General features: G+C 42.6%; 1 protein-coding gene and 2 long non-coding RNA genes across 6 annotated transcripts in view; 2 read left to right on the forward strand and 1 right to left on the reverse strand.

The window, feature by feature from the left end:
* The window catches only part of LOC309334389, an 84,689-nt gene that overhangs the window by 29,359 nt on the left and 30,657 nt on the right, over positions 1-24,673 (forward strand). The window lies entirely within an intron of this gene.
* LOC309334376 (uncharacterized protein) overlaps positions 1-24,673 on the reverse strand; it is an 84,738-nt gene that overhangs the window by 980 nt on the left and 59,085 nt on the right. The gene's annotated exons all lie outside the window — the stretch shown is intronic.
* On the forward strand, positions 9,282-12,715 carry LOC309334392. The gene is made up of 2 exons (XR_014153072.1): positions 9,282-9,505; positions 12,400-12,715. It is a non-coding gene; the product is annotated as an uncharacterized lncRNA (long non-coding RNA).

The raw sequence follows: 24,673 nt of genomic DNA on the forward strand, positions 1-24,673 counted from the left end.
TATATTTTTATATAAAAGTGACATTATCGGGGATTTTTTAGCACTGTTCAATGCACAAAGTAAGTAAGTAAAGCGGATGTGCAATATTTCTGTATATATTTCATAAGCTTAGAATACAAATGGAGAGTAGTACTTTTGGTGGGTGACACAGTGTTCCTTCTAGGGTAGTTTGTCCAGCTTTTATCTCAGCTGCACTCAGCTCTCATCTGTGGCTACTAGAAGCCGTCAGCATGCTACAGCAGCCACATCCCAGGAACAGTTTTGACTGACTAGCTAAACCAGCTAAACCAGCCAGCAGGTCTCAAACCCAGAGTGAATTAGGAACTCACCCCTGCATGTGAAGACAGGATCTGGCAGATTAAGCAGATGAAACCAATAGTGGGTCTGACGGACAATAAGGTGGTTTCTGCACATTATGTAGACTGTGTGGGGCAGATGGAACGCATCAACCTGGGAAGGTAGCCTGTCTAGGAGAAGGAAAACTCTGATCCTAAACCTCAGCTGCCTTGCAGGATATCTTGGGAGAAAGAAAAGGCTATGCAGTAAGCCCAAAACAAATCCGGAGTGAAGTCCCTTAGACGGTAGGATGGCGCCTTGTACACCTTCTTCCAGCAACTCCTGCAGCCAAGCTGGTGTCAAATGTCTTGCTCTGCTTTCCTTTAGACCACATCAGTGAGGTGGAGAGGGGGCGGTCTTGTTGTCAGGGCAGCCAAGGACCTTCATACACACTGCCCAGGCTTACACTCCAGGGAAGTCACTTCAGTGCTGCTAACACAGTGGTTTGACTTCACCCCTGGAGTAACACTCCATTGTCTCTTGAGACGGACTGATGCCAACAACAAGACCACAAATATTTCTTCTCAGAAATTCAGTTTCATAAGCTATAAAGTTAATGACAGAGCTGCTGTTCAGGAGAAATAATGATTACTGTAACTAAGCGCCTGAAGATTTTAAATTCTGAATGAGCATCTGAAGCTTCAAAGGGAAATATGTGAACGGGAAAACATTTGCAAAGAAATAGGAATGACAATTAAATGGAGTTTCTGAGAAAATGGAAGAAGATGTATAACCTGCTACCTGCTCTCTGTCATGGCCTCCCAATTTACTAGAAAAGGGTGGGAGATGCAAAGAATACAGTAATCCAAGCCAACACCATCCCATCCAGGGAGCCAAATATATGCTGACTGGCTTGAATGATTACTTGGGAGGGTTTTTCACTTTCTGCCATGTTAAGGTATAGAGAGGAGTGACCCATATTAATCCTGAAAGATGTTGCAAATTGTGAAGCCTTGAGGAAAGGCTCAGTAGCTCTGCTTTGCATGCAGGAGGTCCCAGATTTAATCAATTGGCATCTCCAGGTAGGGCTATGGAGAATGACCCTGCCAAAGATCCAGTGCCAATCAGCACAGGAAGCACTGAACCAGATGGGTCAGTGGCCTGGCTCAATATAATGCAGCTTCGTATGCACCTATATTAACACTTTCATATAAGCAAAGCTCATTTTCCAGGTGGGTTTGATGATAACCTAGAAAATCTTAAATTTGTGGATTTCTTACTTTGGAATTACATTGACTGTGATTTTTCTTTACTTGCTTTGCTTTGAAAGACTAACCTGCCTACAATCCTATGCACACTGGACATGCATTCTTAATTTTGGAGCCCCTGAAGTCACACAACTGAGCTGTGTATCTTGGAAGTTGAATGACTTATGCAAAGTAAGAAGATACATGCACAGTTACATATTTTACTTGTACAAATTGGTTTGGGAAGATAATAGCTTTCACAATGTTACTAGAAAAACAAATTTCACTGCTTTTGTTTCCACGTTGTCCTCCTGGATGAGAGCAAACTTGTCTGGATCTCATAACAGTGATTAGTTAAATAAAGAAAACTGCAACATAAAATGAATTATAATCCTAAACACACCACCTAAAGAAGCTGAATATGGGAACATTCTTTTTTTTTTTTTAATAATATTTATTAGAAATTTCCAATTACAAAAAAAATAAAAAGGACAAAACATCCCAATTTAAAATCTTATTTTCAGTAGCATCTTTCCAGGACTTCCCCTCCCCTCCCCCTCTTGTATTCCAATTCTTACAAATGAATTCAGCAAATTCTTATCCCAGATTTTGAACTTATTATCATTAGCCCAGTTTTAAAAATATTTTCCCATCCCCTAAAATCGACCTGTTCCCTTCCACGCGTTCCCTCCTTTAATATACAATACAGATTAAAATAATCAAATATAATTAATTAAAATAAAATTGTAAAAATATAATTAAGATAATCAAATATAATTTTACACCCTTTGGATTCCAAATTTCCCTCCCCCCTTTCCCGGTTGCGTTCCCAATGTTCATCAACGTCTGATGTCTTCCTGGAGCTCCCACATCTATCTAGGCCATAGTCCTTTACCAGTCATCTTTAATTTCGAATGTCCAATCTTGGAAGGAGTCTATCTCAAAAAGGCCCATTTCTTCCATCCAGATTTTTATATTTAGGAGTAAAAACTCCAATTTTATTTCTTAGACTTTTCAAATCTGGATGTCCCAAATGTTCCCACTTCCAACTTTATCCAATTCTTGTTGTTCTTGTTGTTCTTGTTAATCCCTCTCCTCCTTTTTTTTTTTTCCTGCTCTCCTGCACAAATGTTCTAATTCCAAAAGCTGCTAATTCCTCTGCAGAGGTTCTGTTATTCAGGAACAAAACATTATGCCAAGTCCCTTCCATTCTTCAATAGATAAATCTATTGTCTCCTTTAGTGTGTAGACCTCTGTAGACAAAATAGTGTTCCATTCCTGCAGTTTCCCAGGAGATAAAAAGTTCTATTCAAGTTCCAAGCCAACAATACTTGTAATATCCCTCAGCTCCTCTAGGTGGATTACAATGACTCAGTTCCCTTCCAGATCACGCCCACCAGTCAAAATAACTTCTTATTCCTTGTTTTAAGCAATTTGTATCCAATTTATAACAAATGTAACCGGCAAAGTCCTCGTAACAAAGTTCTCATTTTTGTTCTTCCGCTTTGGCAGCTCTTTGACAGCTGTCAAAACCTCTCTTTCTCTTCTCCCGGCGCTCTCACAAATCGCTCCCAGGATTCCGGGGGGGGGGGTTGCTTTTTAATTCAATTCCACTTTTCTCCTCCAGCTCAGTCTTATAATTTTCCATCGCGAAGTTAGTAACCTTGTCAAAATAGGGTTGCGCTCGATCTTAGTTGTCAAATCCTTTACTTTAACTCCTCTACGACGGGGGGGGGGGGCTGACTTCCTTTTTGCGCCTCCCCCGCTCGCTCAGAATTTTTTTAAAAAAAATTATCCCCCTTTTTAGTCCAGGTTCCAATTACTCACGGGTTATTCTTTTAAGTCCAAATTTTCAATAGAAGAAGTCAGCGCTCTCCGTCGAATGGCATGCGGCTTCGCTCGGCAGGGGAAGCGGAGGACTCAAAGCACCACCCCCCCGTCACCCGTTCCGCAGCCTTTAAAAAGGCTCCTTCGCGGGTCGGGGGGGTGCAAAAGGTGCCAGCCGAGTCACCATGTCCATGGGTTTCAGCGCCCATGGTTTTTGAGGGTCCCCGCGTCGCCGGCGCGGTAGGACCCAGCCCCTGCCGAGCAGGCTCCCTCCGGAGCTCGGAGGGAGTCCGCCATTCGACGATGGCGCCAACCCGGAAGTCTGAATATGGGAACATTCAGGACAGACAGGGAAAAAAGAGCACTTCTTCATATAGGTAAACTATGGTGTTCACTCCCATAAGAAGCAGCAACGGACACCAATCTAGGGCTCACCCACATTTACCTTTTGCCCCACACTTTCTAGGCACTGGTCCGCAATTTAAAGCACCATGTCTGAGCCCCTCCCTCTTTTTTGCCCCAGCACTTTCTCCCTGAAAACCCACTAAACAAAGCTGAATCAGAACAAATGGCAATTAAGGTTTGCCACAGATTGCTGTTTGCTCTGATTCAGCAGTGAAGAGTATAAGTGTGTTTTTGCAGGGAAAGTTCAGGAACAGAAAAAAGTGTGGCCCCAGAAGAAGTCTGGATGAGCCCTTAGATAGCTTCAGAAGAGTATTGGACAAATTAAGGGACAGTAAGTATCAGTGGCTACTAGTCATTATGAACATGTGCTATCTCCAGTATTGGAGGCAATCTGGGCTCTGAATCTGAGTTACTGGAGAACATGAAGGGGTGAGCAAGTGCTATTGGGCTCATATACTTGGCTTCCCATAAGCATCAGGGAAAAGAGGGCAGAAATGTTTGAGCTGGAGGAGCAATCTGCTTAGAACTATTTTTAATTCTTCCCCTTGCGTTGTTAAATTCCAGATTTTAAGATGGAAAAAACTGGAGGGGGGAATACGTAAAGTTCTATGTAATAAAATGTCACCAGTGCAAACTCAATAACCAATAATGCCTGACTATATATTTTGCTCTGTAGTTTGATTTGAAATCAAGGTCTTGGTCCGTGATGTTTCACCTACCTAGTTTCAAGGTATGCAGAAGCAGCCACTTGCATCTGTTACGAACAGCTGAACTGCAAGAATTATACTCTTAGGGATTTGTAGATCATTCCACTGGGCATGTAAAAGTGCCCTCTCTCTCGCCCTATAAAATATTTTATTGTTGGAAATGCTATTGAACTCCTGGGGAAAATGAAGTAATTACATATTTCATGAAGGATAGCTTGCCCAGTTTCCCAGGTATGAAAGTTATATTACAAACCATTTTTCATTTGCCTATGAAAGCAGATATGACATTATTAGGTGCTTGCATCTCTTTCTTATTGAGCCACTGCTTTTATTTCCATACAGCTATATTATTATTATTCTTACTTCTACTGCTATTTATCCACAGAATGTTAATCCATTCCCAGGAAAGTCCTGCAATTATTTGTGGCTTTGCAGCAATCATCATGGATAAGCAATACAGAGCTATGGATAATAATAATAATAATAATAATTTATTATTTATACCCCGCCCATCTGGCTGAGTTTCCCCAGCCACTCTGGGCGGCTCCCAATCAGTATTAAAAACAATACAGCATTACATATTAAAAACATCCCTGAACAGGGCTGCCTTAAGATGTCTTCTGAACGTCAGGTAATTCTTTATCTCTTTGACATCTGATGGGAGGGCGTTCCACAGGGCGGGCGCCACTACCGAGAAGGCCCTCTGTCTGGTTCCCTGTAACCTCACTTCTCGCAATGAGGGAACCGCCAGAAGGCCCTCGGCGCTGGATCTCAGTGTCCGGGCTGAACGATGGGGGTGGAGACGCTCCTTCAGGTATACAGGACCGAGGCCGTTTAGGGCTTTAAAGGTCAGCACCAACACTTTGAATTGTGCTCGGAAACGTACTGGGAGCCAATGCAGATCTCTCAGAACCGGTGTTATGTGGTCCCGGCGGCCACTCCCAGTCACCAGTCTAGCTGCCGCATTCTGGATTAATTGCAGTTTCCGGGTCACCTTCAAAGGTAGCCCCACGTAGAGCGCATTGCAGTAGTCCAAGCGTGAGATAACTAGAGCATGCACCACTCTGGCGAGACAGTCCGCGGGGAGGTAGGGTCTTAGCCTGCGTACCAGGTGGAGCTGGTAGACAGCTGCCCTGGACACAGAGTTAATCTGCGCCTCCATGGACAGCTGTGAGTCCAAAATGACTCCCAGGCTGCGCACCTGGTCCTTCAGGGGCACAGTTACCCCATTCAGGACCAGGGAATCCTCCACACCTGCCCGCCTCCTGTCCCCCCAAAACAGTACTTCTGTCTTGTCAGGATTCAACCTCAATCTGTTAGCCGCCATCCAACCTCCAACCGCCTCCAGGCACTCACACAGGACCTTCACCGCCTTCACTGGTTCTGATTTAAAGGAGAGGTAGAGCTGGGTGTCATCTGCATACTGATGAACACCCAGTCCAAACCCCCTGATGATCTCTCCCAGCGGCTTCATATAGATATTAAAAAGCATGGGGGAGAGGACAGAACCCTGAGGCACCCCACAAGTGAGAGCCCAGGGGTCTGAACATTCATCCCCCACCACCACCTTCTGGACACGGCCCAGGAGGAAGGAGCGGAACCACTGTATAACAGTGCCCCCAGCTCCCAGCCCCTCTAGACGGTCCAGAAGGATGTTATGGTCGATGGTGTCAAAGGCCGCTGAGAGATCCAGCAGAACTAGGAAACAGCTCTCACCTTTGTCCCTAGCCCGCCGGAGATCATCAACCAGCGCGACCAAGGCAGTTTCAGTCCCATGGTGAGGCCTGAATCCCGATTGGAAGGGATCCAAATGGTCCGTTTCCTCCAGGCGTGCTTGGAGTTGTTCAGCAACCACCCGCTCAATCACCTTGCCCAAGAATGGCAGATTTGAGACTGGGCGATAGTTGGCCAAATTGGCCGGGTCTAAAGATGTTTTTTTAAGAAGCGGTTTAATGACCGCCTCTTTCAGCGGGTCTGGGAAGGCTCCCTCATGGAGGGAAGCGTTCACCACCCCGCAGAGCCCATCGCCCAGCCCTTCCCGGCTCGCTTTTATCAGCCAGGATGGGCAAGGATCAAGGAGACAGGTGGTCGGTTTCACTCGTCCAAGCAGCCTGTCCACATCCTCGGAGGTAACAGATTGGAATTGATCCCATGTAACAGGACCAGACAGAACTCTAGCACTCTCCCGCCCTGGCCCTGCTCCCACGGTGGAGTCTACCTCCTTCTGAATCTGAGCGATTTTATCTGCAAAAAACTTTGCAAAAGCATTGCAGGAGATCTTGGGGTCCCTACCAGGCCCCGTTGGTACAGGTGGTTCTGATAGATTGCGAACCACCTGAAAAAGTCTCCTGCTGCTGTTTTCTGCAGATGCAATGGAGGCGGTGAAGAAGGCCCTCTTCGCCGTCGCCATTGCCACTTGGTAGGCTCGACGTTGAGCTCTAACCCGTGTCCGGTCTGATTCAGAATGAGTTTTCCGCCACCGGCGCTCTAGCCGTCTCAACGATTGTTTCATCACCCTCAGCTCCGGGGAAAACCACGGGGCTGTCCGGGCTCCATGCAATCGGAGAGGGCGCTTCGGAGCCAGACAGTCAATAGCCCTGGTTAACTCCGCATTCCAGCGGGCCACCAGGGAATCAGCTGAAAGGCCATCAACTTGGGATAGAGCATCCCCTACCACTCTCTGGAAGCCAATTGGATCCATTAAGTGGCAGGGGCGGACCATCCGAATCGGTCCCACCTCCCTGCGGAGGGGAAGGGTTGCGGAGAAGTCCAGTTGCACCAGGAAGTGATCTGACCATGGCACTTCTTTTGTTTCACTTTTAGTTAATGTCAGATCACCAGCATCCGTAGAGGTAAACACCAAGTCTAAGGCATGTCCGTGGCTATGAGTTGGGCCAGACTTATTCAGGGACAGCCCCATGGAGGCCATGCTTTCCACGAAGTCCCGAGCGGCCCCTTGTAAGGTCGTGTCGGCATGGATGTTAAAATCCCCCAGGACAACCAGGCTAGGTGTCTCCAGGAGCATATCCGCCACGACCTGAAGCAGCTCGGGCAGGGAATCCTTGGTGCAGCGGGGAGGTCGGTACACCAGTAGGAATCCTGTACTGCCCCTATTGCCCAACTTCCAGAACATGCACTCAGAAAACTGGGTCTTCCCAATAGGACGCCTGGTGCAGACTAATGACTTCCTAAAAATCACTGCAACCCCCCCTCCCCGCCCACATGACCTGGGTTGCTGTGCGTAAGAGAAACCTGGTGGGCAAGCAGCGGCAAGGACAGGCCCATCTGCTTCATCCAACCAAGTCTCTGTTACACATGCCAGATCAAATCCTCCATCCATGATCAAGTCATGGATGGCAGTGGTCTTATGAATCATTGACCTGGCATTGCACAGCAACACTTTCAGGTCATGTGGGTATCCCTTGCTGATTCTAGTATCCATCCGGTCAGGACCAGACCCGGAGGCAGGAATAGTCCTCAGACAACGACTAAACCTGCCTCCTCTGTAATGACATGGTCTGGTCTTAGCGTAACTCCTCCTCCTACCCGTGATCACTGAGATCGGTTGTCCCAGTGCATTCCCCCCTGTGGAACATGCCCCAGCCATTTTGTGGGCTGGGGCCCACTCCCCGGCAGCCCTGACCCCTCCCCCTAAGAACAAAATAACAACTTATACAAACAAACAAAACTAGTCAAACAATACAAACAAAAAAATGTAAAAATTACAAGATCATCAAAAAAAAAAAAAAAAAAAATTCCCCAAACCCAACCAAACATCCATCCCACCCCCACCCCCCACATACAAAAAATCCAAAAGAAATTTTTTAAAAACATTTTAAAAACACTCTGTGCCCCTCCTGCAGTAACACTGTCCTAGTGAGGCCTGTCAGGCCCCGCCCTGGGCCAGATGGTAAGTGGCAGGAAGGAGCAGGGCCCTCAAGCACTCACTCAGGGGAGTCCTCCTGGGCAGCCGGCAGCAAGCACCAAGCAGTCCTTATGAGGCTTCAGGCCCCGCCCCAGGCCAGATGGTAAGTGGCAAGAGCAGGACCCTCCAGCACTCACTCAGGGGAGTCCTCCTGGGCAGCAGGCAGCAAGCACCAAGCAGTCCTTATGAGGCTTCAGGCCCCGCCCCAGGCCAGATGGTAAGTGGCAAGAGCAGGACCCTCCAGCACTCACTCAGGGGAGTCCTCCTGGGCAGCAGGCAGCAAGCACCAAGCAGTCCTTATGAGGCTTCAGGCCCCGCCCCAGGCCAGATGGTAAGTGGCAAGAGCAGGACCCTCAGGCACTCACTCAGGGGAGTCCTCCTGGGCAGCCGGCAGCAAGCACCAAGCAGTCCTTATGAGGCTTCAGGCCCCGCCCCAGGCCAGATGGTAAGTGGCAAGAGCAGGACCCTCCAGCACTCACTCAGGGGAGTCCTCCTGGGCAGCAGGCAGCAAGCACCAAGCAGTCCTTATGAGGCTTCAGGCCCCGCCCCAGGCCAGATGGTAAGTGGCAAGAGCAGGACCCTCAGGCACTCACTCAGGGGAGTCCTCCTGGGAGAGTAGCTGAGCCAAAATTTTCCAGGAACAACTTACATCCAAAGCAGAAATCTGAACAATCTGATGTATCTTGCCCAGACATGTTTAAAAGAACAATCCTTTACCCGGGATCCACTGAAGAGCCATAAAATATGACAATACAAGATGGTGACCAGTGCAGCCATTCTGCTGGTGAAGGCAAGTCAACAGAATGGTTTAAACGGGGGTGGGAAGGATCATGGGCAGGATGGAAGTGGCACAGTAGAGAAGACTTCCTCCTGAGCTAGGATAGACTTCCACTACATGTGACTTGAAGAGGGTGTGGTCTGTTGTACTAGCATGGAGGAGCACACAGCCTCCATGTTCTGATCAGTGTGTGTGTTCTCCATTTTGTATGCTGCTGTGTGTTTGGACAAGTGACTGCTTAGTCACAGTCACTTGGGACTAACTTCTTTATGGAATAGTTCTAGTTGTTATGTAACCTAAGCCTGCCTTCAGGGATATGTCTGTGAACCTGAATGAATCTGTGAGTAAACTACTTTTATATTAACGTTAATCAGATTATTGTGTTTATTCTTTTTAAGAGGGGTTAGAAGGGAGCCAGTGTACAGCGTACAGAAGTGACTAAGCCACTTCTGGCGAACCAGAGCAGCGCACAGAAACTCCGTTTACCTTTCCGTTGGAACAGTACCTGTTTATCTACTTGCACTTTGACGTGCTTTCGAACTGCTAGGTTGGAGGAGCTGGGACTGAGCAACAGGAGCTCACCCCGTCACAGGGATTGGAAACGCTGACCTTTTGATCGGCAAGTCCTAGGCTCTGTAGACCACAGTGCCACCTGCATCCCTGTAAGAAGCAGTCTTATGCAGCTGATAAACGACTTAGTTATTTATAAAGGAACAGCTTGGAGGCCTCCAGTTACTATTTTATGCCACTTAATTAGCTGACGATGAACTGTAGTCCTAAAATGTTTGAACAAATAGTAGAACATGAAAGCCATGAGTTTAGGGTCTACAGAAGGTACTGAAATCTTTCTAAACAAAGTAGCATTTACACTGCACAATCCTTTGTATGTGCTGTTGCGTATGTTATGCCCTGAACTTGAACCTTAGGAGATTGAGCGGAATAAAATGTATTGTTTTGAAAATATTTGTTGATAAAAATTAAAAATTCCAACCAATGGCTGCATAATACAACCTATAAGGAAGGGGTGTCATCTCACCCCTGAATTTATGCATACTATGAGACAACCTTGACCATAAGCATCACCAGGAAGTTAGCATGGCTATTCCAGGAATTGAATCTGTGCTGGATCCAGGAATTAAAGGGTGCTGAAGCATACAGTCAACCGGCTCCACCCACAACTTGTAATAATATTATGATATGTGGCCAGAATAGATAGAACATTGGATCTTTTGAGGAAATAGTAATTAATATAATATAATATAATATAATATAATATAATAATATAATATAATATAATACCGGTAATATAATATATAATATAATATAATATAATATAATATAATATAATATAATATAATATAATATAATATAATATAATATAATATAATATAATATAATATAATATAATATAATATAATATAATATAATATAATATAATATAATATACATAGCATACTTGGATATTCTATTCTATTCTATTGGTGGCAAACATGTCAGTACTAAGGAGGGCATTTTGTAGGTTGCATGCATTGTTTTTTGTAAATAATGTATATATATTAAAGTATGTGTTTCTGCTCTTTGTACATGGAATTTTGGGACAAGACAATTTAAGAACGATTAAAGTGCATCTTGCAAGTCTATTTTTAAATATTTGAGGTGGCACTGATTCTGATTTGGAACAAAAACCAACCATGTAATAACACCCACATTTAACTTGGTTAATGGCCAAATTTCTAGCATGCAGGGAGACTGGAAAGTGGGAAAGTTGCCTATTCTCTTGAGTGATCCTTCTGCAATGAAGAACCCTAGTTGATATGTGTGCTAATTATCTACCTGTGTTATGGCTGTCTCTACTTGCAGCCAAACAGAAAGTTATGTAGCTTCTCATAATTATTTCTCTGTAGTTTTGCCACACTAACTTTACAGCAAATACTGCATCGTTTCTGTTCAGAAGTCTAATAACCCAGTAAAACATGGGAGACTTGTCTATCTCCAGTTATGCAGTGTAAGAGCAAGGGTGAATCATGGCATAGCGGGCTTCTAAAGAATATGCTAAGATTTGCCCTAGAATAAATGATTATGCAATGTGTACTTGGGGAAACAGACACATAAATACATCTAAGAGCCAGTGAGTCATACAGGATGCTAATAGGATCCCCAGACAATTGCACCCTAAAGAAAGATAAGGGGGGCCCTAAAATTATGAAAAATGAATAATTTAATAAACTGATGGGTACAGCAAGAGCACTCTGACAAGAAGTTAAGACACACACCATTTCTAATATAAGTATTTTGACAGAAGAAATCACTCAAAATAATCTGATCTCATTAAACACGTATTTTCTGTACTTCACTGGCATACTTAAAATTTAAGAATGTTTGAAAAACACTTTTTCTTTTCTTTTTGCACTTTGTGTTCTGTGCCATATGGGATGCAAACTGCCACCTCCAGAATGTTCATCCCTTTATTTACTAATTAAAAAGCAACACCCACCTAGTTCATATGCTTATTCCACAGAAAGGAAGTACTGTACTTGTATTTTTTATATATATATAAAAAATCCTCCTTGCGAAGATAATCTCAGAAAGTAGAGGCTCAGGTGTTGTTTTTTAAATGGGAAAAGATTTAATAATTTATTTACTTCTGCAGCATACAATGGACTCTTCTTGGAAACATACATTAATTAATTTCAGCCAACCGTGCAAGTCAAAAGAGGGGAGATGTCATTCAGAGAGTGGCAGCTTTTGTGCTCCATCCGTTTCCACTCTGTTATTTGTTGCAGATGATTACAGCTATAAACGCATGACTATAAAACTGGAGATTGGGTTTACAAGGATGCACATCCAATGCTGCAGTTTGCACTCTCAACCTATCCTAGATGCAAACTAGGATGCAGGCTTGCCAACTCCTAGGGGTGGAGGTGTCTTCAGCCCCCTCAGTATTGGCTGACAGGGGGCCGAGCCCCCTCAATGTTAAGGGGGCAAAGGAGGCCAAGTGCAGGGCTGAGCATACTGTGTTTCAGTGGCTGGCTTCTTCTGAGCATAAGAGAGGAAGCCAAGCCACACTGGGCTCTGCACCTGGCCTCCTCCCAATGATGCAACATTGCCCCCCCCCCCAATCTTAGACCAAGACTGAGGTTGCAATGAAATAATCTTTGCAATGGAATAATCTTGGACTCTAAAACTGAAATAATAGTTTTAGGTGAATAGTCTCATTTTACATTGTCTTTCCAGAAATAATTGTTGTGTGACTTAAGGAGAGTATTTCGGTTCCTTGATACCAACAACTTCTGAAAAACAGTAAGAATAATCTCTCATCTGCAAGCAACATTCCCTGCTGGTGTAAACTTTAATGAAACATGCCATAGCATCTTGTGTATTTGACCTGATAGCAACCTGTCAGCCTTTCTGACAAGCTAATGACTTGGGTCATCCAATAATTGAGGCCACATCTTATATGGCTACGGCAAACAGATATTAATTGAGAAACAGACTATAGCAAACCGTACCACTTCTAACAAGATTCTCTATACAAAATAAACAAACAAACCCTGGTCTGAATTAATTCCAAGTCTAAATAGAAAGTGAGCATGTGTGTGTGTGGGGGGGAGTAATTCAGGGAGTTTTCTAGTGAAAACTGAGAGGACTCTATGTTAGCTGTCATGGACATTAGCAACCCAGAAAGGCTACGATGGAGTGGGCATGGTAAACACATGTGGGATTTAAGGGGGCAGGGCTGCTGTAGATGTCTCCATACCCCTAGTCTGCATCCTTGTTTTGCTCTTCTTCATCAGCATCCACTAATTAGTATCATCCCACTTTCTTCTCCAAAATGGTTCCTGGGGAAGTTGGAGCTTCAATAAAAGGATACCAGTTTCTGTTAAAGAACAGACAACAGTTAAAATGGGATTATGCCTTATCAAAAGTTGTTTTATCTGAAAATAACTATTCAGCCAGCCAACTGGTTAACAAGCACTGATTGCCTTGCAAATGCAAAATTCCCCAGCGGGTTTCTTGTAGTTTTCAGAATGAGGACTGGACTGACCTGAGAGTGATTAACATTTTTGGGATTGATAGGGCTTCTAATTGGATCTCTCTTTTGCTACAGTTTAGGTCTTACATTGTCCTTTCTTACTTTTCCTATTATACATAATGCTGGAAGTGGAGAAGGCAGGAAGTCACAATATCCTTCGTTTAGCCAGGCCACTGCAGAATCTTTATTGAATATTGTCTGTTGAATCTAAACAGAGGCTGAGCAACCACAAACAGAGAAGATTCATTCATTAAACAAAAGCAAATGTCCATCTAATTAAAGTAGGTACTATTAGGAGTTATTGTTACTTTCAGTGGTCATTGCTCTAGATGGAGGATTATAGTGAAAATAGACTGCACTGCATGGCAGGCTTGAGACATACTTTAATGATTTTGGTTAGGGGCATTTCAGGAAATGGGAAAGTTTTAATAGGGCCACTTTCTTATATATATTAGATTTGAAGAGGCCCTATTGAGAACTTGAGTCTGAATGACTGGCAATGCCCTGGGGGTGAAGAGTTTTATATATACTTGAGAACACACAAAGAACGGATGTGAAGGAAGGAGGATGAGCAAGGCTTGCACAAAGGCTGGTTTCCAATTCCAAGTCAAACCTTTATTTTCTGAATGAAGTTAAGTGGAAAGTAAACTAATTTCTCAGGTGCAGTGGAAAGGCTCTGAAACATGCCGGGTCTTCCTTTCTAAAAAGCTGGGAATAAATGCACACCATCTGACACACACGGCAGCTTAAGCAGACGTTAAGTAACATGAATAATGCATCCTCACCTCTCAGTCATTATTCTGCCTAACTCTGGAAGAGAGGAGGAGATTCTGTGCAGAAAGATTATTTTTTAAAAACCAATTTATTTGTGTGAAAAGAGAGTTATGGGATGCTATTACTACTCTATTCCCTTGGCTGAAACTCATATGTAACAGTGGGTGGCGAGTGCTGCTGAAAGGCTGGTTTCCTCTCTTACACTTACACTTACACTTGCATTTTGCTGTGCGAGACTACTGAAGGTGTCCGTAGGGACACTAGGACTCATTTCTGAGTTCTGAAGTCCAGAAAACAAATGCGAGTGGAAAGCACACTTCAACCATTCTGGGACAGGCCTCATGTTCACATTCTCAAGGGAGAGACCTAGAAGTGTCCTAGCTGTTTTGTTTTTATAGTTCAAGGGATTTTTTCTAGTTCAAGGGCATCTTGAGCTACACATGTATCAGACGTCAGGTTTCTAGCCTGCGAAGAACAACAAATCTGAAAGCACAGGGATTCAGTCAGTTTCAAGAATCTTTATAGAAATGTAGCATCAGCCTTCCCCAAAGTGGTGTTCTCCAGATGTTTTAGACTACAGTTCCAGCTAGAGTGACCAGAACTGATGGGACTTGTAGTCCAAAACATCTGGAAGGTATCAGGATGGGGGATCAGGTGTGGTGTGTGACAGTGAGAGTGACTGATTTATTGTAGGTTTTTGAAATGAATTTTTCCATGGAAATTGCTTCTGACTCTTAGTCTGAAGAATATATGCAGAACAAGTGCAGTGATGGGGCAATTGACTGACATCTTGCTTACCAATCCTATTATCATCTCTTCATGGGTGAGGTGAGTCATTCTGTGCAAGGAAGAACCAGGAAAAGCATGTAGCTTCCCTCTCATTTTCCCCGCCTAGAAAAACCCTCATGCAAGCTAAGAGAAGGTGATATTTAGGCAATGCACTTCCAGAGCAGATTTGCTCCATTTTCCTATTGTCCCAGCCAAGTCCCATAGGCACAATTAGTCGCCCACATGACCAAAATACAAACTCCATTCAACTGTTATTTACAGTGACCTTCTAAATACTTTCAGATGTTTGGGAGCAGTGCATACCAAGAGCTTTACTGATATTTGCAAGTCAAGTCTTGGACTTGTTCCATATCTGTCTAAATAAATGATCCAAATGCAAGCATCTGTTAAAATATATTCATCAGCTTAACTGTCTTATATGTACATCTGAAGCAACACATCATTGCATTCTCTATCACAAAAGGGCATTAGTTTACAAATGCAGAATATGTTTTATAAATTGTAGAAGAATATGTTTATACAAATATTTAAGAGAGGAAATAAAAGTGACAAATGTGCTCATTTGTTTTCAGTAGTATGCAAATACTTTTGAATAAACATTAAAGAGAAGAGTAATTAAAAGTGAAGGGTAAAATGGTGAATGTGGTGGGTATTGTATAAACAGCAGTTCATGACAAATTTAATAGCAAAGCTGATGTTGTTGGCCTACAGCTCCCATTGTCTCTAACTATTAGCAATTCTGGCTGGGCTGATGAGAGCTGGTCTTGAACAGCACCTGGAAAGGCCACAGATTTCCCATGCTTACAGGACTGGGCTTTCAGGACAATAAAAAATGACAGTCCCTACAGGAAAGGGCTTTCTGCACAATCAAATTTATTTATTTATTATTTTTATTTTTATTAAGTTTGTATAGCAGGGCAGTTCACAACATACAGTATAGAAAAAAACACAAAATACGTAATAAAAATAAAACCAGAACAAAACCAATAATTCCCCCTCCCACAACAGATATAAAAGGGTATCAGATGTTAACCAGCTAAAGGCCTGGTTGAAGAGGAAAGTTTTTGCCTGACACCTAAAGGGTGCATAATGAAGGCGCCAGTCGAACCGCCCTGCTATTAAGATTTCAGCAAAATATTTGACACAACATTATGTGCAAAGTTTATACACGTCTTAGAAAGGTAGGAAAGTAAGCAATCAATAGATATAGAGCTGTGACAGCCACCGATGAAGTTTGTGGATGGCACCAGGTGCAGAGGATCTAAAAAGCCACTCCCTTTATTGGCATCAATAGTAATAGAAGAATTATACAGCATTAACTGTATAAGCAAAGGACTAGTGTAAGAGAAATGTGATAAAATACAATGGCAGGAGTGGGAAGGCATGCCTTTTGGAACTCAGAACAGTGATTCATGGGCTTGAGATTCAGACAAAATTACCATGAATCAATATGCTGTTGCCATAGGGAAAGCAACTGCAATTCTATGATGCATTAAATGTTTGGTACTGGCAAGTCCTCACTTAGAATGCCAGAAACCTGTAAAGAATGCTTGAGGCCCAGCTGTAACAGCTTATAGAAAACAGCTACTTATATGATCACAGAAATACCGGTATATATGACAATGCTCAGGGCTGACCCAAGACATTTTGGCACCCCCCACCCCACCCAGGGAAAAAGGAGTGAGTGAAGTTCTACATCAGGAATAAGAGTGGGGAGGAATCAAATCAACCTTCCCCAATGGTTGAAGTGGAAATTATTGCAAGTGGGAGAAGGGACCCACACTGAATCATGCCAGGTAGGTGCAGAGCCCAGAGGGCAGCCCACGCCATTTCCTTCCTAGGGGTGGGAGGAGACCAGCATAACTTCCTCTTCACCGAGAGGCCACTATAGAGGCTGAATTTGGGGGGCTTCCAAAGAGGCAGCAGATCCAGCCTCCAAGGAGTGTGTGGCAGAAGTGGTGGCAGCAAGCAAAGCATTTCTTGGAGGATGGGTCTTGCTGCCTCAGTGGATCCTGCTACCTGAGGCAGTTGCCTCAGCTTGCCTCATGGGTGGGCTGGCCCTGACAATGCTACAAGTTATGGGCCCAACTCCAGGTTTTTATGGACTCTGGACAACATACCTCTGTTCCCTCTGTTCCCCCTCCCTACCCTCAAGTTACATACTGATTCAAAGCTGGGGTAGCTACGCTGAGCTTTAATCATCTGTCTATTTTCCTGCACCAACATGTACTACTTTCTCTTTTGCAGACGGTATGGTAGGAATCTCTTTTGAAAAGCAAGGTATTGAACTTGAGAGAAGGGAGAAGTAGGAAGGCAATGGGCAGTGGTAGCTGCTGTGCCTTCTCTCCCCTCCAGGCTCGGCCCAGAAGGAGGAATTTTGTGGTGATAGTGACAGGAAGCGGAAAAGAGGACAAAGCTCCACCAGGATCTGCAACCACCCAAATGTTTGACCTGGAGTGAATGCAATTAGGCACCAATGCCAGCCTGCTTCTACAATCTGGGCACAGCATGAGAAGGCAGGAGCGGGTGGCGCTGTGGTCTAAACCACTGAGCCTCTGGGACATGCTGTTCAGAAGGTCGGCAGTTCGAATCCGTGCGATGGGGTGAGCTCCCATTGCTCTGTGCCAGCTTCTGCCAACCTAGCAATTTGAAAGCACACCAGTGCAGGTAGATAAACAGGTACTGCTGCGTCAAGAAGATAAACAGCATTTCCATGTTCTCTGGCTTCTCACGGTTTAGTAATGCTGGCCACATGACCCAGAAATCTTTGTTGACAAACACCAGCTCCCTTGGCCTGAAGTGAGATGAGCACCGCACCCCATAGTCATCTTTGACTATACTTAACCATCCAGCAGTCCTTTACCTCATCTTTATGTGTGGTCTGGCTTGGCGTGGGCATGAGACTTGCTCCTAGGCACTCAACGAAACGCTGAAGTGGACTGGTGACCAACCCCAAATAGATGAGGCATAGGTTGCTGTAAGGAAGAACACCCCACTCAAAAAACAAAACAAAAAACACACCTTTGATTGGAATAGGCTAATAAATAATAAGGACTTCTACAGTGGTCTCAATAGCCAGCTCACCACTAAGCAATTATTTTATTATGCAGTTTAATGATTCCATGTAAATGCTAATAAGATATATAGCCACTACACACCATTACTGAAGATGGCACCATAAGATGATTAATGAATTATAAGGTTGCATTTCAAATGACCTTGATTTGCTTACCCAACAATGCCACTGAAGGAGAAATTGGGCAAAACAGCAAAATAACAACTATTCAAGGACAGACTGATAGCAGAAATAAAGTATAGACAATCAAGTATACCCAAATGGTACATGTTTGTTACTGGAAACAATTTCCCTATGTAGTGGACAGGGACAAGTCAGCATGGCATGAGATGTTGGCATTTTGAAGAAAATCTTGAAACTGCAAAGCTGCAGCCCTGCTGTGTTGTCTCCTCTCTCGTTCTTTTGCTTCCTTTTTGGAGTTTGCATTATCTGAAGCCTTTTTATCTGGACAACATGACCATCAAATGTAAGGCATAGATGGAGTGTATAAAACTTCAGATACAGGCTCAGGAGAAGAAACCATCTGGAATTGTTTCCAGCTGTGTTGACATTTCTCATGGAAAGTATTTTGGGAAATGTCCCCATCAGAGGTTAGAATGCTACTTCCAAATCTTGCCATTTACTTCATGAAACTCTCTAAATGGTGTGATCTGGTTTATTTAGAACATTCAGTATTAATATGACAAAACACCACTGTGTGGTGGGTAGCGACAGACTAACATCCTGTTCAGCTGAAGAGGGGTTGCACCTCTGTGAGCATTTAGATTGCTTCTTTGCAAGCATTCATGTCAGGCGCTTGCAAAAAATTCAGAACTGCCCCTTTCCTTTGCCACATCCCATTTTCCCTTCCCCAGAGACCCAGTTGCTTACCTTGGGCAGTGGAGAGCCTATCCCAAAGAGTTTGCTTGCTTTCTGGATATACCAATGTGTGTACCAATTTCAAAATCCCCAGCAGGACCAATACCGTTTCTCCTTGCTTTCTGCCTCCTTCCTCTGTTGCAAGGTAAGTTTCTAGTCCCTTTGGAAAAGGAAAGTGGAAGGCACTGGCAGGCTTGAGGTGAGCTGCACCATAGGAGCATTCCATCAGTGGCTTTTTCTTTTGCAAGCACCCTGTTCAAAGGTTCACTACATTCTGGGTAGTGGAGAACTAGGTGAATGAACAGATGAGATAGGCAACGCTTTCCTTTCTTCACTATTTAGAATGGACTTGTGAGTTCCCACGACCCCATCTTCAAAACTTAACTTTCAAGATGTAGCACCCATGGGCTGGGGGTGGAGGGAGAAGGAAGTGAAATTCTATGGACCTAGAAGCTTGGCCGATTATAACTCCCAGGCATCTTTGCACAGGATAATTCATGTGATAGGCCAAATGAAGGTCTGAAGAACAATCTTACCCTTTGCATCACTTCTACCTCACTGCTGATGCTGGAAGGTAGGGAAGTTTTGAAAGGGAGGACAACTTGGGACTTAATTACAAAATAAAAACCTGAATTTCAACGGGATTTTGACATCATTATTAAAAAGAAAATCTGTGCTCTTTCTGACATTTAGCTACTTCAGTACAGCTCAGTTGACTGCCTGTTCATTATTTCTCACAATTCAGTCCCTGTTTTGCCCCTTTGTGGAGCTGTCTGCATGATGTCTCTATTGTCTTTCCAGTGTGTGCTGAAGACCTTCCTTCTCCAACAAGCCTTTTAAATGGAGATTTTTTTAAAAAAAACATAGTCTATATTTGTAATTGGATTTGAATTATATATATTTAAGTTTTTACTGTTAAATAGCTCCTGGCTGTTTCATGGAAAGGAAGGAAGGTGAGAGAGAGAGAGAGAGAGAGAGAGAGAGAGAGAGAGAGAGAGAGAGAGCGAGCTTGATATAATATTGATCCTGCTTGTTTCAGTGAAACCTGCCCTCCCACTTTCAGTTCCTCTCCTTGTTTCTCGAGCTAGGTAGAATTGAAAGAGACAGGAAATATATTTACTTTAGCACCACTTCTTTCCCTGGTACTCTTCTTTCAATGACCTTCCATATAAATACAATGCTGCAGAAAGATCAATGTTTTTATATTAACCACTTAAGAGAATTTACTACACTTTAAAATTACAGTTTATTTCTAGTCTGGGATCATAAGTGAAAAAAAGACATCAGAAGTAAAAAGAAAAAGAAAATAGGCAACAGTTTAATTTCCTTCCAACTGCTGCAGAGGAACCATAGACTTGTAGACTTAAAAGAAAAATCATATTAAGCTATTGGCAAAGGGAGAACAAGACATCTGTATCATATCTCAACAAAATACCAATGATGTCAAGACTACGAAGGTTGCAAGAAAAGCAGGGAGTACCATGAAAAAGGTTTCTGAAAGATTAAGCTGACCACCTCAGTGGAGGGAATGCCACAAGCCATGTAAACCATTGCTCAGGGAATGTGATCCAACGAGGTCATGAGAAGTGCTGAAAATAGAACAGCTGTGCTTGTGCATGTTATGATAACATATCACTGATAAATGCTCCTGCAATTTACTAGGTTGTATATATTGGTTATATGGAGATTTGTGTGAGCTATGTATATTTAATTATTTTAAATAAAATTCCAACTTATTTACTTCCCTCATTATATAAGCAGATGTATCCTACTAGTCTGCATTGGAAATTAATATCCCAGGCATGTTCCCAGTTTGATGGAGTTTAGATCTTTAGAATATAAAAGAAATGGAACCTTTGGAAAAAAATCTTCTGAAGCCTAAACACTTTAGGATAAAGAAGTCAAGGCCTTGCTTTATTAGTGTAGCTTTTATCCCATTCAAAAAGTATTGGCTTTTATTCATTGATTCTTTCATTTTCCTGGACTGCCCCCCCCCCAACTGAATCGAAAGATTATGACACTGCAATTTAAAAAATGTATTCTATATGAAATAGCTGGTTCCAGTTTGGATTTAAAATCCATAGTTCTGCTATGCCATCTTTGGTTATGTATAATTTAGAAGGGGCAACTGCAGCTCATGTGATTTTTCTCTCTCTTTAGTAACAAGAGATTTACTGGACAAAGTAAAATTCTTGTTCTATGTAACACTGTGAAGCTTGGAGAAAAGCTACACATTTACACCAATGCAGGTTTAAGAGTACAAATCCTCTCTAAAATTTCATTAATCTGCTTACTTATCTCTGAATGCATTTAAGTCCACTTTAAGTTGCTCTAATGGCTAAATCTCATGGTTTTGAATATCCTAGCAGCTGCTAGGACTTTCTATTATACAGTGCAAAATTTTGCTTTGGAAAGTACCTGCACCATAAGGTTCATTCAGAAATTGAACTTCCTATCCACCTTCCCTTCAATAACATATACCTTGGATCCAAAGGAATACAGTGCTTTTAGAAGGCAAGTTCAGCTCAATCACAAGAATGTACCTCACTGAATTCAGTGGAATTTACTCCAAGGAAGTGTGCAGAAGTTTGCAGCCTTGTCTAATTAGTATGCAGAGATATGTGCCTTTCACCATCCTTCATCTAGGCTTGGCACATATGGTAAAGCAGGAATGATGAGCACTACAGATATATTACCCTTTCTTTTTTAGTATTATCCATCTGTTAACAAGCCTAAACAAAAAGAGAAGTGTGTGTTACCAGATTTATCAACTTCTAAATCATCTTTTTGAAATGTAGATGGAATAAAACAGAAATTCCTGATATAATTGCCCCCTGGAACTAGCAATGTTTTATGCAGTGCTATTTTTCGAGAAAAAGAGGTGCTGGAACTCATCACAAACACTTCCATTGTTCTCTTATAATAGCAATGGTGCCCACCTAAGAGGTGCAAGAACTGATTTCCGGTGACTTCTGGCTGAAAAAAAAGCCCTGGGCTTCTTGTTCTATGGGTGTTTCTGATATCCTCAGCCAAACACTGATACAGCAGCCATAAATTACATAAATGGGGCACAATCTAGTATTTCTTAGCCAGCTAGTTGACCCATTCAAAATAATGACCCTAGTTTAGTCATGTTAATTAATTTTACAGTGGTACCTCAGGTTACATACGCTTCAGGTTACAGACTCCACTAACCCAGAAATAGTGCTTCAGGTTAAGAACTTTGCTTCAGGATGAGAACAGAAATCGTGCTCTGGCGGTGTGGCGGCAGCAGGAGGCCCCATTAGCTAAAGTGGTGCTTCAGGTTAAGAACAGTTTCAGGTTAAGTACGGACCTCCGGAACAAATTAAGTACTTAACCTGAGGTACCACTGTAGTTTGGTCTGAATCAAACTTAGTTGAATACCACCCATAGATTTCAATGGGAGAGTTCTGCATGAATGGGACATTAATAGTGCAAACCCATATATATCTGCTCAGAAGCAAGCCCCGTTTAGTTCAAGCATTTGTATGAAAGCAGTGAACAAACTTTGGCTGGATTTTGCCCAGAGAATATCAAAGCAATTTTAATAAAGAGGAATTGACAATGATGAGATACCAGAAATGACTGGCCAATGAACTTGGGAGGGACACGGTTTTATTTTTTTCAAAGAGTAATTAACAGATCTGAGAAAAAGGACTGCAAATGCATCTTCCACAAATACCCAGCAATTTTCAGCACTTGTTTCTGCTCAATTAAATAACGTGACAGTGGAGAAGACAATTGCCACAGTAGTAGCAGGAGGAAGGCAGCTGTTTCTTGGTGTTAGCAGTCTGTTTTTGACTCATTACACTGGAAGTTCTGGTACAAAAGCATTATATTCTACGGTGCTCTCGACCAGCTCAGAAACTGGCCTTAGGCTTTTTGTGCCAAGTCCTATTTATAGCAGAAAAGCAGTAATACTTATGGGCTCACATTTAAGGCAACAATGCTAAAAACAGTGATAAAATCTGACAGTAATATTGAAGTCTCCCATAAGCATGGTATATGGAATTCTGCGACCAGAAATCCTGTACTCTGTCTATAAAGCATGTAAAGTAGGCAATTTGAATTAGCAATTTTTATTTTGGCTGCCTAATTTGAAGTTAGTTCCTGCATCATTTTGAACTTCTACTGTATACCTGATGGGTTAGGGGAGAGGAGCACAACCGGGATGAGTTAAATATTGAGTACCATATGTCATATCCTTTTTTCTTTTTTTTAAATAGTATTGTGTTTTGGGCAATAATGAATTGGAAGGGCTTTGAGGACCAGTAGAAGGAACAAACTAGGTTCTCTCTCTCTACTGCCAGCAGATGAAAGAAGGGAAAACTGGTCCTGCAGGAACCGAGCATCTTCACATAGCACTGCCCTGATCATTTTGCTCTAATATTTGGATTAAAAATTCTATATTAGTTTATTTAAACAGACTAAAATAAAAATAAGCGTTCATAACTCACCTTTGGGCAGTTTTCTTTTGATACACAGACTAAAATAATATCAATGGTTCTAAATGGGAAATAGTTTTATTACCAAATCAATGCATTAAATTGCATGAAAATAATCATCGGTGGAATGGGGGGTGGTAAATAAAGAGGATCTGTGGATTTTTGTACAACTGATTTCAAGTTTCAGATGACAAGGGTCAGGTGTACATATTTTACAATTTTGTTTGAAAGATTTCATGACGTGCCCACTAAATCCCTTTTGAAAACTGCTTAATGCTATTTTATTTACAATACAAAATGAAACGGAAATGTGCACCTGCACTTTATTCTATTGTGGTGACAAACAGATTCTTAAACTCATGAGGTGGGTGCAGAACTCCCAAAATCTGAATTGTTAGGAGACTGTTTTGTTTGCTTTCTGAGTCTTTCATCATATTCTGCTCAGCAGCTGTGAGGTCAAGGAAGGATGCAATTCCCATCAGTTAAAACCCAGTTGGAGTTGTGAGATTGACTTCACATGCAGAGATGTTGATTACACCTTTAATCATATTTAAAATATAGATCAAGCTGTTCACGAATTGACTAGAACTGTGTCAACCATACAAAAATACGCTCCTTGCATTCTTAAGACCATATGTTGCTCACACCTCTTTCATTGATTTCAAAAATCAAACTTTAAAGGAGGGCATAATGGTTGATGCAGGTCCTCTTCACTTTGAGGGGAGTATTACCTTTTTTTGCATGGTACTGCCAATATTTATTTACAGGAAAATGTTAAAATCCTGCCCTTTAGTTTGGCTTACAATTAAACAAATTAAAACAATCTGTAGTATGCTGTGCTCCAGGTGTGGTGAACCTTTGACCCTCCAGACATTGCTGAATTACAACTCCCATCATAGGTGATGTTTGCTGGGTCTGATGTAGCTGTCATTCTGGACAACCACAAGCAACACACGGCTAATAACGTTCTAACAAAATACTTATAACCTTATATTATTTCACAGATCATAAGCAGAAACTATGTACTTCTTGCATCAAGTCATAAATAATAGGAGTCGAGTAAATATACCATGAATGGAATTAGAGAGCGTAGTCAGTCAGTATCAGAGAATGCTGAAATGAAGGCAAATTGCCTTTCAACAGTCCAAACCCTGTAGATGTGCGGTGATAGGTGCTCCGAACGTAGAACAGTTTTTCCGGATAATGAACTGTTTCAAAATTGATTCTTCATCAGCAATTGGGTTGTCCCTATAGGTACTTTAAATAGCCATGACTCAGCAATCACTTAACAGTGTAGAAGCTGTCATTCAGCAGCATTTGGGGGAACAAACATTCCCCACACTTCTGTAGCCCATAGCTAGAGGTAAATTAAACAATCAGGAAGCTGCCTCAAGCAACTTTGTTGATGTCTGGGAGAGAGATCCACTGACGGCACTTTTGGAGAAGACACACAGAGAAGTAGCTTGGCATCTTATCCATTGGTTGATGTAGCCCCTATATAACTATGGGAAA

The sequence above is a fragment of the Podarcis erhardii genome (genome assembly GCF_964252035.2).
Source record: "Podarcis erhardii genome assembly, chromosome: 2".
Taxonomy (NCBI): Eukaryota; Metazoa; Chordata; class Lepidosauria; order Squamata; family Lacertidae; genus Podarcis; species Podarcis erhardii.